We start from the raw sequence: 17,954 nt of genomic DNA, 5'->3' as shown, positions 1-17,954 counted from the left end.
TTGACTCTTTGCTTATTGTTGGGTTAATCTTGTGAGTATGAAGTTAACTGAAAATAGATTTTTGTAAAAATTAATAATGGGAATAGGCGAGGCAGGAGGATGGGATTGTGGGTTGGAGGGAAGGTAGAGTAGGAAGTATCACTGTGCTTCTGAATCTGTACATAGGAAATACCTGGAATTTGTATACCTTAAAATGAAAAACACAAAAAACAACAGAAAATGAGTGCAGCACTAATTTCATTTAACAATTTATTTTTAATTACAAATGTGTTTCCTAAATAAATATCATTGCAAATTATAATAATAAAATATTACAAATAAAGTCTTTGTGCTACCTTGAGTGAAACTAGCAGTTTTACTCTGTAGAAGGTAATCTGCTTTACGAGTTTATATTTTTGCTTCTCATGTGGAAATAATTTCTGAACTTTGGAATTCTTCAATTCATCCAGGCATTTAAATGTTGTAAGACTGACTTGAGTGAAAATACATATTGACTGTCAAAACACAAATGTGTCTGCTTTCACTGACCTTGTTTATTTTGATGGTGATGATTTTCTGTTACTATCACATTCACATACACCAATTTTGTTGGTGTTACTTTATACTGTTTATTTTGTTTTTTGTTTGTTGTATTATTTATTCTTAAAATACTGTTTATTTTATGTATTATTTCATTCTTTTTAAACTTTCCAGTCCAAAATCTTCTCCATCAGTTATGGACTATCACAAACCCAATCTCAGGACAGACATTATAAATAGACATGCAACCATGCAAAATTACAGTTGGAAAAAATCCCTTCTTCTACATTTTAAAAAAATTATTTGAGGCTGGCACCGCAGCTCAATAGGCTAATCCTCCACCTAGCGGTGCCGGCACACTGGGTTCTAGCCCCGGTCAGGGCGCTGGATTCTGTCCCGGTTGCCCCTCTTCCAGGCCAGCTCTCTGCTATGGCCAGGGAGTGCAGTGGAGGATGGCCCAAGTGCTTGGGCCCTGCACCCCATGGGAGACCAGGAGAAGCACCTGGCTCCTGCCTTCGGATCAGCATGGTGCGCTGGCTGCAGTGCACCGGCTGCAGCGGCCATTGGAGGGTGAACCAACAGCAAAAGGAAGACCTTTCTCTATGTCTCTCTCTTTCTCACTGTCCACTCTGCCTGTTAAAAAAAAATTATTTGAAGCAAACAGAGAGAGAGAGAGAACGAACTCCTATCTACTGTTGCATTCTCTAAGTGCACTCAATGATTTGGGCTGTGCTGGAACCACAGCCAGGAGCTGGGAATGAAATCCAGGTCTCCTGTGTGGGTGGCAAGGAGCCCAGTAACTTGGGCCATCATCGGTGCCTGTCTGCCTATGTTAGTAGGAGGCTGAAGTCAGAAGACTAGAATCCTAGCACTCTGATGTGGGACTTGAGCATCTTAACTACTACACTAAACACCCACTTAAAATAACACCCCTTTGATCTGTTGGTATCTGATGCTTTCTCTAGGCCCTTATGTCTCATAAATTCTAAATGGGAAAAGCAGTGAGCATAGAAGTGGGAGGGTAAAAAGAAAAATCTACACTGAATGAGCCTAAAAACCAATATAGTCAAATACATAATGAAATCTGATGTTAAAAAAACAAATCCCTGCAAATCCTACAGAACTGTTAAAAAGAAAAAAATCTCCAGGCCATCTTTTGCCTAATGTCTGCAACTAAATGCATTGAATTTCTATATTTCTGCTTTTGAATTTTTGCTCCATTTCCTAGATTTTGATTACCTTTCCTGTTTCAGTGTGGAGTCATTCCAGATTGAGCTGGTAGTGTCACCTCTGTGTGATACACCCTTGGGGACTCCCCTATTGGTCTAGTGAATTGTCCCGTGGGCAGATGATCTGCTGATATAAAGCAAAGCTTGGGCCCAGACTCAAGCCTCAGGCATCGTCAGTCTTTTTTCCTGTCTTACAAAGCCACATTCTGTAGTTCTTTCCTCTTTGTTCAATCATAGATGGTATCTCCATGCTGCCACTAACTCAACCACATTTTAATCACATTAGTTAGTCCAACTGTCAAGTGGCACAAAATAGATCAGTAGCTTGAATAGTTGAGCTGATATAGTTATCTTATCATCAGTGGTTGTAATGGTTCAGCAATTGTAACTGGATCAGGTTGAATATTTGGGAACCAGTCCACTGAATAGAAGTTGACCTAAAACAGTCAGATTATTCTTTTAGTGAGAGCCAGACATAGTTCTTATTTTAAAGCATCATCTCTCTGTCAGTAGGACCACAAAGCTGCCTTCAATGATGACCAGTTATGATTTGGGTTTTAAATCTACATGAATCTTCATTGTTAAATACTGTCATCCAAGGGTGCGTTAAAAGGTAGAAAACAAAAGAAAAGTCTTTCTGGTGCAGAATTTTGAAATCTGTGCATAGGTTTTTCATAATATACATTTTACATGAACTTTTTATACACTCTCATAGACCAGCCAACATAAAGTCCACAGATATGAGATGATAATGAACTATGTGATTATTATTTTTCCCAGTTCCTCAAAGTCCTGTAACATTCACTATATTGCTTTTAAGAGCAAAATGAAAACCTAAACAAAGGTCACTTTTATAATGGATCTGAAAAGAGAAAAGCTTCCTTCAAATTAAAAGCAATTATTTATTTTCACTTTTATTTAAACGACCGAGATCTTCCATCTATTGCTTCATTCCCCAAATGCCTGCAACAGCTGTGGCTGAACCAGGTCAAAGCTAAGAGCCTGGAACTCAATCCTGGTCTCCCATGTAGGTGGCAGGGACCCAAAGTACTTCAACCATCTCTACTGCCTCCCTGGATGCACATTACTGGAAAGCTGAATCAGAAAGGGAGCCTGGACTAGAATTGGGCACTTTTATTTGAGACATTTGTGTCCCAAGGAGTTACTTTAACCATTGACCAAAACACTCACTCCTTCCTTCACATTTTAAGCTTCCCACAAAAGTAGGTGCCTTTTCTTATGATTGACACTGTTTGGATCAGGACAAGGACTGCATGTATCAGGCACTCAGTGTCTTTTAAATGACGAGCAACTACAAAAGTAAATGTGGGATAGTTGGGTATTAAACTAGGCAAAGGCTAAAGGAAACTTGACCCTTGCTTTATTTTCACAGGGCACAACAAGTTGGCATTGTCTTTTCCCGTGCACATAAGCCCAGCCGCCTGGCATCAGATATCTGTCCGAAGTTCTTCCAAGAAACTTGATCATCAACTAAAGGCAGGAGGAGACTTTTCAAGGTAGGAGATCAAGCCTGATACTTTGTGGATACATTCTGTTCTCAGATCACATTAAGAAAGGCAAAAATATGGTGAACAAACAGGTGTAATATCAGGAAGTGTGTTGTACCCTTTTCTTTTATGACCTTTTAAAAATTCCCATAGGAATTCTGTACAATTTGTGATATCTTTTTTTACTGGTGGGGAAACTGTGCTGAGTCAGGCTGACATAAGCTTAGATAGTGAGTTTGTTCAAATGAAACCCGTAGTAGACCTAGTTCCACAACTTGTCAAGTGGGCACACGCAGGATCTCAGGTGGGTAACTTTTTGCAGTGAGTAACCTGTGCAACTGCAGGTTATAACCCTGTTTATAAAAGTCAAGAAATGTATCCAAGCTCAGGAATTAAAGCCAGGACTCTGAGTTCTGTGTTCTTTTTTATTTTGATATATTAAACTACCTACTGGGAATGAATCATACGGTCCTTAACCGAGAATATTCAGTGGTCCAAAGTAGGAATTCCTAAGTAGGAATTCCAAAGATTGGCTATAGCATAAGGCAAGGAGTTGGTTTCTCCAGATTTATCTTCTGCATCTGACTGGGACCCTCTTTGTTTTCCCTCCTGTGGTCAACTTTAAGTTCAGCTTAATAAAGCTTCACCCTGTCAACCTCCCCCACATCCTAACTTTCTGCAGTCAAGCTCTACAATACCCTTGCTTTGTGTCATAGACTTGGCTCTGAGTTATTAGCAGTGGCATCAGTGAAAAGCACAACAGCTCAGAGAATTCAAAGACCCTGATTTTTCTTTTAGTAGCTCAAATAACCAGTACTTTCCAAAAATATCTGCAGCTTTGTCCAGTGCAGATTTATAACTCCACTCCTAATAAAGCTTTATTTCCACCAAGTTGTGGTGTTTAAAATTCACAGGATGTGATGTTGTGAGCTAATGTTGCAGTTTATTTCTATTTAAGACATTACGCAGAGGAGACATAGAGGGATAGTTTAATGGGGACAATTCAGAATGATATTAAGTGTTAATCAAAGCACAATAAAGTAATACTGAGCTGGTTTTCTGACCCGGGTTAGAAGTTTGTTTTCCCTGAATCCTGCTTACCTCCTCATTAGTTTGTAAAGCTGTGCCTTTCGGAACATCCCCTCTACTTCTTCTCCCTTGTGATTTAGGTCCATGATTTACTATTTGAGCCTCTGGGAGTTCTGGTGAAGGGTCACCTAGCCTGGGACAAAAGGCACTCATTTTATCAATAAATGAACAAGTGTCTGTGGCATAGGCATGCAAAATTTCTGGTGCAACAACATCTAAAGAATATATATATAACCAACAGAAATGTGGGCATATGCTTGCTGTGACTTGTAGTGCTGCGATGGTCGTAGGGGCAGTCTTTGTAAGGGCCCAGGTCTGAAAACCATGCAAGTGCCCAGCAACAGCAGAAGGCACCCTGCAAAGCTCAAGCACACACTTGGTGCTCAGCCAGATCAGTCTCAGGAATATAGTGGTCGCATTGCCTGTCTGAGTCCTTGGTCCATTGAGTGAGCTGCAGAAGCCTGATTGTACATAAAGTAGCAAAGACTGATTTTTTTCTCCTCCTAGCCCATGGGGAATGCAAAGAAGGGGAAACATTGTCTCTTACCCTAGGGCCACTGGTGAGGAGATTTGGGGTCTGGTGCTTATTTCCTTTAACGGTTATGGGCTAGGCTGCTTAGATATTGTGTGTAGAGTCTTTGAGGTAAATCTCTGCAGGGATAAGTACCCAGGTTTTGTAACAGAGTAACAGAGTAGCATACAGTTCATTTCTGACTCAGTAGCTCCCTGATAAACCTGTAAACATTGAACTTCTTCAACTCAGTATCTCTGAAATGGAGACAAGACTGATCCTGTACAAGGGTGAAATGAACCAACTGGAAAATGTGTTAGATGCTATGAATCAGGGGTTGGTTTCCTGGACTCTAATATAAGACAAATCCCATTACAAGGAAGTATCTCCATTCCGCTAGGAAGGTGGAATCAATGTCAATGTGTCTTTTGCTAAGCCAGGTGAGTTTGAGATGTCAAATCTGTTTTTTTTTTTTTTTGACAGGCAGAGTGGACAGTGTGAGAGAGAGACAGAGAGAAAGGTCTTCCTTTGCTGTTGGTTCACCCTCTAATGGCCACCGCGGCCAGCGCGCTGTGGCCAGCGCACTGCGGCCAGCGCACTGCGCGGATCCGATGGCAGGAGCAAAGTACTTATCCTGGTCTCCCATGGGGTGCAGGGCCCAAGCACTTGGGCCATCCTCCACTGCACTCTCAGGCCACAGCAGAGAGCTGGCCTGGAAGAGGGGCAACCGGGACAGAATCCGGCGCCCCGACTGGGACTAGAACCCGGTGTGCCGGCGCCGCAAGGTGGAGGATTAGCCTAGTGAGTCGCGGCACCGGCCGTCAAATCTGTTTTGTTACCTATACCTTCATGATAGCTGCCCTGACAGAGACCTTCTTATTCAAACAGGTGTTCACTTTGCCCCCCAAAATGTTCCAGGCCCTACTCAATGTACCAACTCTTTCTGACTCAGACTTCCACATTACTTGGTACTGTTTTAGAGATTCCAGATTTCACATTAAAAAACCATAGTTTTGGCCGGCGCTGCCATCCTCCACTGCACTCCCGGGCCACAGCAGAGAGCTGGCCTGGGAGAGGGGCAACTGGGACAGAATCCGGCACCCCGACTGGGACTAGAACCCGGTGTGCCGGCACCGCAGGCGGAGGATTAGCCTATTGAGCCATGGCGCCGGGCCATCACATTCTTTATTTACTGAACTCTTTCAGGACGTCTGCTGTTCAGCCAGAAATTTTGTTAAGCACAGAAGGCAAACAAAGCCCACCACCATCATGAGACACATGGCTTTGTCCCGCATGCCAGCGTGACTATTTCTGTTTAATTGACTGGGGACAATGAGGTCCATCTCACAGGGCAGTTGTAGGGATTAAATAAAAATCTTGAAAAAAGTGTGTGGCTTACAGCTTAGCACCTTGCAAATGTCCATTGGCCATACTCCCCTGTCATCTGTATTACATGATAATGAGTGGATGACAGATTGGCAAGGCATAGTGGGAGTCTCTATCATATCTGGATATGAAGGGTATTATGAGTCCAGGTGCGGGTATTTCCTTTGAGTTGGTCCTGGAGAACAATGAAGTGTTAGCCAGTTGGGTGGTATTTGGTTTTTATATAAATGCCCCAGGTATTTATTCTTCAATGTTTTAGAGCATTTCCTTGTGGTGATCTATCTGTGCCTCTAGACAAACTAATGTGGGGAATGCAGAAGTATTTCCCTGGTGGTGATCCAAGGAGCCTAAGTCTGCATGGCATCTTTGGTGATTGTATGTGGGAAGTAGGGAACAGCAATAGAATCTATGGGTTAAGTGATCATGGTCTGCATCACAGGCTGGACCATTGAAAAGTCTGGAATATCCTATGCAGGGTCTTGTCTGGGGAAAGAGGCTGGACGTTAGCTGAAGATCTTATTCTTGCATTGCTTTCATTGTATGTCTGTCATTAGCATGTGGAGAGCAAGCGTCTGCATTCTTGGCACTGAGCAGCGTAGACAGTGTTCAGTGATGGCATCATGTGGTGAGTCCCCATAGTCTGCTGACTCAGCTTTGGAAGTCCCTCACTTCTCCCTTCCCTAACATTGAGGTCCAATGCAAAAGCTGTCTTAGAGGTGAACCATGATGCTCACTGACATTCTAGAATGTTTTTATGAGGATGGATTAATGAGAAGGGGTATGAGAACAGTGGACTTTGGGAAAGTTGGAAGGAGGTGGCATAAAGATGTGGGGAAAATAAGAAATTTGGGGAAATCAGATGTAGAATCAGAATGGAGAACTGTGTGTTCCTTTTCCTTCTTTCCTCCCTCCCTCTCTTCCTTAGTTATTTCTTTCTTTCCATTAATTGAGCGCTGAGTGCCCTGTGGATGACTGATAGCTTTGTGATGTGTGCACTAAGCTAATCTAAACTACATTTCCCAGAATCCTCTTCCTTGCATGTTTATGGTTTTGGATGGGGGAGGTGCAGAGGGAGGTCCTTGGTACGTGCAGAGGGTGACAGGCAAGCATCAGCTCCTTTGGAACTCATACATGTTGTGACTGATCTACTGACTGTCTGTGGCACCATGAGGCAGTGTCTGGGTCTGCCAGGGCTCTGTCTCTCTGATCATTCCTCAGATTCTCCACCTCCTCAGCCAGGAATGTGTTTAGCTCTGGCACATGGTTCAGTTTCTGCAGCAGACCGTTGTCACTAAGATTGGAGGTGACAACAATAAAATGGGTTTTAGCTCAGCCTTGTGATGTCCCAGATTGTACTTGGAACTTCCGTGCATCTTCCTTCATGACTACCTGTCCTGTGGACTTGAAGCTTTAGACTTAGACCTGGAGATAACAGTACTACAGAGATGGCTTACTCAAGTGCCGCGATTGTGTGAGACCAATTCCCTGTAACAAATACCTTAATGGGGATGTAGATGCATATACTTCTATCTATCTATCTATCACGCATATACTTAAATCTGTCACTTATCTATTTCTTTATATCTACACCTATCCTACTGTTTTACCTGTTTTGGTACTTGTGCTTGTACCTGTACCTACACCCATACCCATACCCAAATCCATTCCTATACCTATACCTTCACATCCCTCTCTTGCGGAACCCTCACTCATATAGTACCAGAGATATTCTAGGCACTCAGGAAATCTCAGTGAATGAGATTGGCAAATGTTGTCATCTTAGGAAACTTAAATTCTGCTGGGGAAGAAAAAGAGGGGGGAAATTTAAAAAGAGAAAAATAAAAATTCTACTATCAAAGCATTGTAAGAACTATAAACAATGAAATGATGTAAAAAGATCATCACTTAACCCAAGGCATGTGGGAACATCTGGGTGTGTTTTATATGGAGTCACAAGGGCCTCTATGATGCAGTGATGTTCGAACTGACATTTGGACGACATTGGGAGAGATTCGGGTGTGTCATGATCAGGTCAAGAACATCTCAGGCACAGGAAAGAGCCAGCTCAAAGACCAGGAGGACAAGATGAGCTTGAGCAGTGAGTGCTAAGAGGCCGCAGGCTGAGGTCAATGTGTGGCATCCACAGAAGGAATCCACTACTTTCTGCAAAGTGTGATCGTTGAGTCTGTTGGCGATGTCTTGAAAGGTGATACAAAGCTTCCTTTCTGAGCCTTGGCAAATCAGAGACCAAGCCAATGCGCTGAGTGTCTATGCGGTTAGCCCCACACAATGGCCTCATCTTCTCTGTGAATACCACTGCAGCCTGTGTTGTGTTTAGATGAATGCCCTCCTCAAAGGTGGGGACCCAGCGGTACCCCTTCAACATCAGTGCAGTGAATGAATACTTGGAGGTGGGAGTCCAGCCCTAAAATTCAGGCCTCAGATATAACGAGACCTTCATTATTCCAAGACCATTTAGATTTCTGGCTCTTTTACCACAGTGGCTTTCAGCTCACTATACTGGGCATTGCAGGCATTGCCTGGGTAGAGACTGGATTTTCTGGTTGTAAAAGTCACACTCCCTAATGAGACACAGTGAGGACTAGATCAGCCATGATCCAGGAAGCCAGCTGACTTGGTAACACCCTTGTAAAAGAGACTGATAAATAAATAAGCAAGCCATCTAGCTTGTCTTCTCCTTGGCGAGTGAAATGAAACAGCTGGCCCTGGAAAGGGGCCCTGTGCTTTGTTAACTGGGAACAGATTAGGAAACTCACTTTGCTGACCGGTTTTCCAGTCTGTGGCCTTGAAATACTTGAAAAAAGGAATTTTTGTTGCAAGTTTCTCTGACAGGGCCAGGCAACAAATGACACTAGCCTGGCCTGAATGTTTCATGCTAGTAGGGTTAAAAAAAAATTGCTGTTGTGTTTTTTTTTTATTTTTTTGAATCTCATCTTTTGCTTTCCTATGGGTCTTTGACAAAATCCTCAGGGAATTCTATAGAGTGCATGTTGTCAGTATTTTAATCAGCTTCAGCTGTCAAAACTCTTGTAACCCGCCTCTTCTATTTAAAATGTGTCTTCTAGGCATAAAATAATTAAAGGTGCAGGGCCATACAGCAGGCTCAGAGCCATTGCAATGTGACAAAACCCTATGGATGAAAGGCATTATTTCAGGAAGTTTTAAATATAAATTTTGTTTTGTCAGAAGGCTGCAGGGCACACATTTTCTATACTGTCAAGCTTGATAGTAACAATATTTATATTTCAAATAAAAAGATTAAATTGCAGTCTTATGTGTTTCTGGTTTTCGTCAAAATTTTTTTACTAGTTTATCATAGTGCTGCATCTCAGTATGTCATCATACTTTTTCTTGCTGACGATACTTTTATTTTATTGAAATATTATGTCTTTTATTGTCAGTCTCAGGTTTGAAATAATGAAGCCAGACAGCTGAGCCACTCCGGTTTGGTTGTTTTACAAACAAGCGTCTTGCTTTACACCTTGTTGAAGGTTGTGTGAAATAAGGAAACTAAACCGAAAGATAAACATGGTCAGGCCCATGTATTTAGTGCAGGTGTTTTAGAAAGCTTGGAGCGTTTCACCCAGAGTCACATGTGTGACATTTTCATCTCAGTGTAGGGAACCAAACAAGGCACAGAGAAGGCCAGCAGAGCCCAGGAAGGAGCACTGGCCTGTGGGTGAGTGAGCTCACTGCTTTGTGTCAGAGCGTGTTAGCTGCTATGGCTGCAGCATCTCCACAGGCAGCAAGGTGGCCAGGGAAGTTTTCCGAGCCATGGGAGCTGATGGGTTTCGGAGTTGCTCGGCTGGCTCCCGGTGGGCCCTTTAATATCCCCCTTGAAAAGAGCAGTGTGGGGCAGTGTGAAGGAAACATTGCCTAGACCTGTTGCTGTGGCTTCTGACTATGGCTGGGGGACCTGGGCCTCTTGCTTTGAAATGAAGGGAGAATTCTTGCATCAGATGTCAACTTTCCCTGCCTTCTTTCCGCCTGGCACTTTGCTCTGCTGAGGGAAAGGCAGTAGGTTGATCAGAATGCTTCTCCTCACCCCCATGCCCATGGAGTATGACTTTCTCAAGCCATCTGGCCCCATCTCTGAAATGGAAAATCATACGTGAACAGTAATGTCTCCTCCCATGCCCTGGCACACATCACCCACCAATCTCAACACTACCATACTTAACCAGATAAAACCCCAGAATGCCTTTTTAACATAGTTCCTTAGTTAGTAACAACTAATCATTCAGAGTTGACAGGCCATCTTTGCCTTGCCAGCTCCTTCTGCAGGGGTGAGGGCGTACCTGTCCAGACACATATATCCCTCGTAGTCTCATGATGTAAGCAATACTCATTTAAATGGTAAAGTTCCCGCCACAAATAAGTCGTATTTTACCCATACTTTAATTTGTGAAGTCTTTTGCTATTGAGATCTCATTTATTACATTTCTGTTTTGCAAAAGAGACAACAAAGGCCCAGAAAAGTTTAAACACACACACACACACACACACACTTGAGTGAAGGTACACAGTCACCAAGTAACACAGTCTGGACCCATACCTTGGTCTCCTAATTCAACATCCTGGTCAGCAGATTCTCATTTGAAATACTTGAAACTGGTTATTTCTCAAATCAGGAGACAATTCTGAAAAGGTTTGAATACAGTGATAATTTTCATGAAGAGTAGTTTGAAGTCCTTGTCAGGAGCAGAACAGTGCCTGATAAAAGCACCTTTGCCATATCTGTTCTGTTCTATCGACTTGGGAGCTCCAGCTGGAGTGAAATGTTTACCAACTGGGTGGTTTGAAACCCACCGCCATGCAAAATGACATTGTTTTAAGAATCTGGTTTTCATTAAAAATACGAACAACTGTGTATAATGAACAGTAGTTAACATTTATTAAGAGTTTTGCAGGTACCAGGCACTTGTTAAGGATTTGTCATACGTATTTCATCAAACCCTTTATTCAGGTGGTGACACTCTTACTTTCATTCAAAAGAAACTCAAATAGCCAGTGGCATTTGGGAAGCAGGTTAAGGTTTGCGTAATGCTGAAAGCCCATCTGCTTTCTTGTATACTATATTCTTCCATTAAAATGCTTCATAATATTTAAGAGAGGTCTCATATACTTTCCATATGAGCACACTGAGATATCTAGAGGTTAATAAAATTACCAGAGATTACAGAGTTACAAAAGTTACAAAGTCCCAAAGGGAGCTCAGAGGGCAGAACCAGGCTCAAACACAGACAGCAGACTGTGTGGGCGGATAGAGAGAAGGGGGAGACTGAAGACTGATGGTGTGTATGTGGGAAGAAAGGCATACCCCTTTTTAAAGATTTATTTATTTAAAGTCATAGTTACACAGAGAGAGAAAGAGATGCAGAGAGAGAGAGAGAGGGAGGGAGGGAGAAGGAGAGAGGGAGAGAGGGGGAAGGAGAGGGGGAGGGAGAGAGAGAGAGAGAGGTCTTCCATATGTTGGTTCACTCCCCAACTGACCACAACAGCCGGAGCTGCACCAATCTGAAGCCAGGAGCCAGGAGCTTCCTCCGGGTCTCCCACGTGGGTGCAGGGGCCCAAGGACTTGGGCCACCTTCTATTGCTATCCCAGGCCATAGCAGAGAGCTGGATGGGAAGTGACACAGCCGGGACTTAAACTGGTGCCTATATGGGATGCAGGCACTGCAGGTGGCGGCTTTACCTGCTACGCCACAGTGCCAGCCCCTACGCCTTTCTTAAGTGAAGAGTCACAGCTCACGTCCAGAGTATCCAGATACTTGATATATGTTCATGTTCTTCTGCCTTGTGTGTAGAGTGCCAGCAGATCTGGAGAACACAGTCACCTGAGACAGGACACTGTATGAAGACAGTGGCAGGAGACTTCTGCTACACCACTGTTTTAGAAAATCCATCCTTTCAGGGTTGTGGGTGTCTGATTCTCATTTCATTAAACTGATCTTATGATGTTACCTAGAAATTAGTACTGGATGTTGCTAAAAACTGTGGGACATGGAATGTTCAAGAATATTGTGTTCCTCCTTCTTTGGAGTTTACTCTTTGTGTTTTGTCTCCAACATTCCCCCTGCTCCTTGCAGCCCCCTAAAGGGACCAAATAGAAGAGAGTGAAACAATGATAGGAGAATGTGTAAATAAAAGTCTATTTCAGGAAGCCGATATATAAGAGAATAAGTACCACAGATGTGTCATTGGAAGGAATTGAGATTTGAATGAATTTGACTGCGTAGAACAAGTGCAGAAAAACCAAGTGGGTGTGGAGGAGGGGAAAGCAAAGAGATCTGCCCTTGTTCTTTCAGTGGCTTAAAACAAAGTCTTGTTATTTCCCACAGCCCTCTGAGTTGACGAGGGCTCAGCTGGTGGTTCTTCCGCCGATCTCACTTGAGAACTTCCACAGAGCTCTAGGCAGACAGTGACTGGGGGTAGAATGCTCAAGGAGGCTTCACTCACATGTCTGGTACCTCAACAGAGAGGGCTGAAAGGCTGGGCTGAGCTTGGGTGTTGGGATGGTTGGGTTCCTCCCTGTATCCTCCCTACATGGTCTCTCTATGAAGCCCGGCTTCTCACCTGGCAGCCCTCAGGAAGCACTCAAGTGAACGTTGCCGTGCAGAGTGACTTCTACCACATTCTCGTGAATGTGAATGTGAATACAGGAGCAGCCTAGGTTCTGTGTGGGAGGCAACACCACGGCAGGTGAGATTCCCTGGAGGCTCTTTGGGGTGTGGCTATCACAAGACCTGTCACTAATCTGGATCATAACATCATGTCAAAGGCACTTTTTTTGCTTTTGAAATAAAATCCATACTCCTTACCATAACTGTCAATGTCCCTCACAATCTTGCCTCAATTTGCTCAAGTTCAAACTACCATACTCTTTCGATATAGGGGATTATGTTTAGAAAGTGCTCATTTTCTTTATTTTCTCATTGTTCCCTACCTGCTGCCATCACCTACTTCTGGAAAAACCAATTCTGATGCCTCCTCATATCTATTCCAGCAGACTCAGAATTGAGTTATTTCAACTTCCAGGCTCATAAAGTACCATGGAAGGGAGAAGGTGAAGAAAAAGGAGAAGAAGAAAGAGTTGTTTTTACAAGAATCATTGACAAGAGGACAGGACCCATGGTTTGAACCAAGTTTAAAAATTTTGAAAATATTATTTTCAGTTTTGTATACTTATGCACATACAATATGCACAATGAAGTTAAAAATGATAGAAGCTTGAAAAAAGAAAAAGGAACACAAAATAAGGGGCTGATGTTGTGGTGCAGCAGGTTAAGCTACTGATGAATGTCCCATATAAGCACTGGTTAGAATCCCAGCTGTTCCACTTCTCATCCAGTTCCTTGCTAATATGCCTGGGAAAGAAAAAAAAAAAATAGATGGCCCTAGGACTTGGGTTCCTACAACTAATGTGGGAGATTTGGGTGGAGTACTAGGCTCTTGGTTTTGACATGGCCCAGCTCTGGCCATTGCAGCCATTTGGAAAATAGCCAGTTAATGGGAGATGTATTGCGCCCCTCCAACGCTGCCTTTCATATAAATGCGTCTATTTTAAAAAAAGAAAAATATTGGAAGATTGGACTTCGACTTCATTCTTGAAGGAGACTTTTTACCCATGTCTAAGCTACACTGACTCCCTAGAAGCTTATTGATAATATCACCCATTTAAACGTACATTGCTACAACATTTTCCAGGATGAAGACCCCGTCTCCCATATGCATGTCATATGCCAACCTGAGCAGGACAAGGGAAACTATAAAGTGTTGGTTGAATTTGAGTCATTCACCCTACTAGGTATGTCAGATGCACATCTCCTGCTATCGCTAATGACTTTAGGTATTTAGCAGCAAAGAACAGTTTAAGTAAAAGGAAAAGAGGATTAAGTAGAAGGTAGACAAGAGGATTCTTAGGGAATCCAAGGGGAGGAAGGATAAGGAAGCCTTATAAGGGATGGCCACTGGGATTGGAATATTGTCAATGGTAACAAATCAGTTCAGCTTTTTTGTGTGTGTGATCATGCACACACATACATACACACACCTCTGATGCCTTCTCTCCCTCCCACACTTCCTCCCTCCTGATTTCATATGATTCAAACATGACTATACTGTGGAAAACTTTACAATCCCCATGCCTACAAGTTAAGATCAAGTATTTTTATATCTCAATTCAATCTCCCCAAGAGAACCTAATTGGTCTAATATTTCTCTCTGGGTTCTGTGGTCATTTACAGTCCAGTGAACCCATCCACTGTGGTAGAAAATGGGGAATTCACTTGCCAGAATGGGTGCTGTTGGTGAGATGTTCTCAGATAAACGGTTGTGGCATGGATGGGAAGAGTTCCTAAAATGCTTACTAAGCTTGCAATTCTTATTTGATAGGTAAGAAAATGGAACTTCATAGACCTTATTTTTGGAGAAATAGATTCTTTGTCATATCTTGCATTAACATGAAGCTGTCTTAATTGGCCACTACCCAGTATCTACTTCAGTAAAACTTCTGCCCAGTCATGTCAGTATTTCCAAATAGCAACATTCTTTATTAATCATGGAGGGGACCATCATTATGACACAGACCAGAGCCCATTGACTTCAGTGTTGACAGGTCAAGGACATGCTGAGTATTAGCATAAAAGAAAAGGCACTCCCCAAAACTCCTGGAGGGGACATTGCTAACCTCTGGTTTCATAATCATAAACCCATAGGGATAAAAGTCATTATAAAATTTTTCTAAAAGAAGTTTTCAAATAGGTGATTAATAGACTTGATATTACTGGCAAAGCAGGGTTTAGCTATTGAGAGCCAGAGTCACTCTTAAGCTTAGGTAGTAACATGTCTTAAGGCATTTTTCAAAGATTTCCTCCATTTAGAAAAGTATGACAGAGCCTATTATGGTTCATGCTAATCCATTAAATGTGATGTTCAAGTCTTCATTGAGAAACAAATTATATATGTTGTAAAAATGAAAGGTGAAATGAAAAGAACCACACATGCAAAACTAGTATTCTCATTGTGTGAAATCAGAGTAGAGATCTATTGTGTATATCTATCTCATTTTTAAAAAAGAAAATGTAAGGGACATACCAAGATGCAGAGAAAGTGGGGAAGATTTTAGAAACTGCAGTGAAACTATTTGAAAGGAATAAAAACTAAATCTAACAGGCTGATAGAAAACAAGTTAGTATCGGTAAGCCCTAGTCAATTACCTGTAGGAGGATCATCTGAGTATTTAGCTAATTGCAGATTATCCCTACATCAGGTTCCAAGGACCTGCCAAAAAGGTGAGAGATTGAGTTACATGCTTACTAAATAAAAAAAATTAAGTTGTATAAGTTCAGTGAAAGAGGTGAAAGTCTGCCTTGTACTGAAGGCATGCTTAAAGGAAGAATTTATCTTTCTTTTATGGGCAATTAATTATAGGAGGGATAATGCCTACAATGGGAAAATTACAATAGAAAGTGAAGATTCAGTTCTTTTCTGAGAGAGAGAACCAACTGGAAAGAATGAGGCAGAGAATGATATGCATACATTCAACTCTACCATGAAGTGTTATTGACAACACCAGCAAATTAATCAAGAAGCTCACTGGTTTGATGATAAGGAAACTGTCACTTTCCCTGCTGAGATTGGCATGCCTCATGACATCAGTATAATTGATGTCTGTTCAGTAACACCCAGATCTGTTGCAGAATCTGTGCAGGAACATCTGAAAGTTGCATCAAACTTAAAAGTGAAATGTTAGGAGAGTATCCAGATGGCCACAGATGTTCTCAGATAAAATAAGATTTTTTAAAACATTATTAAAAGCTGTTTAACAGATGTCATATTCAACAAAGGAATGGTTCATGCTGCGTGTATTGGTTTAGAGAAATAGCTGAGCCAAATTTGGCTGGGCTCAGCTGGGAGCAGGGGCCCTGAGTTCCCTGGGAGTCACTTGCCATAGCCCTTGCATAGGCCTGTGTGCGGTCACTGTAGTCACAGAGAAAGCATGCCTTTCTCCTCAAACCATCGAGGAGCATTTGTTCAACAAGAGAAGCTTCTTTCAGTCTCAATCACAAAATCACTGCTAGAGACGAGCTCCTAAAGGACCAGATCTGTACCCATACTGAAGTTGGTAAAGTGATGATTCTTTATCTAAAATCAGAGATGAATGTGGTAGGGGGAAACATGTTGAGCCACACCAGAGGACACCTCTGTACCTACACGGTGGGTCTAGTAGACGATGACCAACAGGCTGTGGGACTGCCAGAGAGAAGGTACCTGGCTGCACAGCAGACAGGAAGGCTGCAGGAGCAGGCTTGTTTAGGTTAGAGGTCAGCGAACTAAAGCTCCTGGGCCAAGTCTGACCTGATGCTTGTTTTTATAAATAAAGTTTTATTGGAACACAGCCATGCCCATTTCTTTCTTCACTGGCTATTGCTGCTTGTGCATTCCTGTGGCAGAGGTGAGTAGAAAAAGAAATCTTGTAGCTCATAAAGCTGAAAATATTTACTCTCCAGTCCTTTCAGAATGAACTGCTTACCCTTGGTTTGGACTTTGCTGGTAGGGCCTTGCCTCCATCCGAAAGATGGCAACTCCCCTGTTACTTCTATCCGCTTATTCACTTATTCTTCCTTCAATAAGTACTTACTAAGTTCCACCCCCCACCACACCCTGGGCATTATTTTTAACATTTGCAAAGTTTAGTCTGTTATTAAAATACTTGAAGTATACTTCATTGTCGTGGTTCTTGTATCGACTGTGGTGTACAGTATTAGAGGTATTGAGCTCTTGCCGTGTATGGCAAGCTGAGCGGTAACTACTTGACCTGTATCATCAAACTTACTTGAAAATGCAACACCACGAGGTAGTAGCTATCATCCACATCTGACAGATGAGAACACTGAGGTCTACAGATCCAGTGACACTTCTCCAAGGTCACATGATTAGAAACCAAAGGCTCACTAAATTCAACCCAGGTTTTCTGATAGCAGACTTTGGCTCTCAAAACTGTTAGGGTAACTCTGAACTTTAGTTCTGTTCAGTACTTATTTCCTCTGGGCCTGATCACTCCCCGACCTGACTTAGGCACAGGGAACATAGATGAAAAACTGCTTCCTCTAAGAACTGGTTGCTTTGGGATTCATGATCCTAACCTAACCTCAGTAGTACCCTGGCTTCAGGCTCAGAGGTGCCTCATCTAATTCTCATTCTTGAGTAATGGGCCCACTCCACAGTGATGTATTCTGTGTTCTCCTGCTATGACTCTGTCTCACAGGGATGAACATTGAGAAACTGGAAACTCATGACTTACATTCCTTGAGTAAAGCACATGAACTCATTTGCTTCCATCTCACCATCTTCTTGCTCATTACCACCTTCTAGAAAATTAAATGAGTTGATACATACAGAGCACTTCATTTGTGCTTAATTGCTGGTATTCTTCACCATTAACATCCATGCTCAAACTCTTGATGCTTTTTAGCCTCTCCCAATCCTAAAGGAAAACACTTGAATGTCTGTTCTGGTTCCTTTGAACATAAAGGGCACAGAAGTTGCATAAACAGCAGATAAGGTTTATTTGACAAAGCAGTTTTAAGCCCAAAAAGGCCCAATCAGCCCCACGAGGCAAATGCCTCCTTAAATCAATCTCTGTGGAGTTGGATGGCAGGGTCTGTTACATCACTGTCAGCTTTCTTG

General features: G+C 42.4%; 1 long non-coding RNA gene across 8 annotated transcripts in view; it reads left to right on the top strand.

Moving 5' to 3' along the window:
• The window catches only part of LOC149121028 (uncharacterized), a 398,949-nt gene that overhangs the window by 211,754 nt on the left and 169,241 nt on the right, over positions 1 to 17,954 (top strand). For 4 of the 8 annotated variants that reach the window (XR_016225506.1, XR_016225507.1, XR_016225500.1 and 1 more), the window contains 2 exons: positions 3,142 to 3,265; positions 12,847 to 12,965. This is a non-coding gene — a long non-coding RNA (uncharacterized LOC149121028). Of the gene's footprint in view, positions 1 to 3,141; positions 3,266 to 12,846; positions 12,966 to 17,954 lie in introns of those variants that run through there. The other 4 variants (XR_016225508.1, XR_016225502.1, XR_016225501.1 and 1 more) reach the window with 1 other exon arrangement.

This window comes from Oryctolagus cuniculus, chromosome 18 (genome assembly GCF_051225735.1).
Source record: "Oryctolagus cuniculus isolate XC-2025 breed Fujian yellow rabbit chromosome 18, ASM5122573v1, whole genome shotgun sequence".
In the NCBI taxonomy this organism is placed as follows: domain Eukaryota; kingdom Metazoa; phylum Chordata; class Mammalia; order Lagomorpha; family Leporidae; genus Oryctolagus; species Oryctolagus cuniculus.
This window is presented reverse-complemented; position numbering and strand designations above follow the sequence as displayed.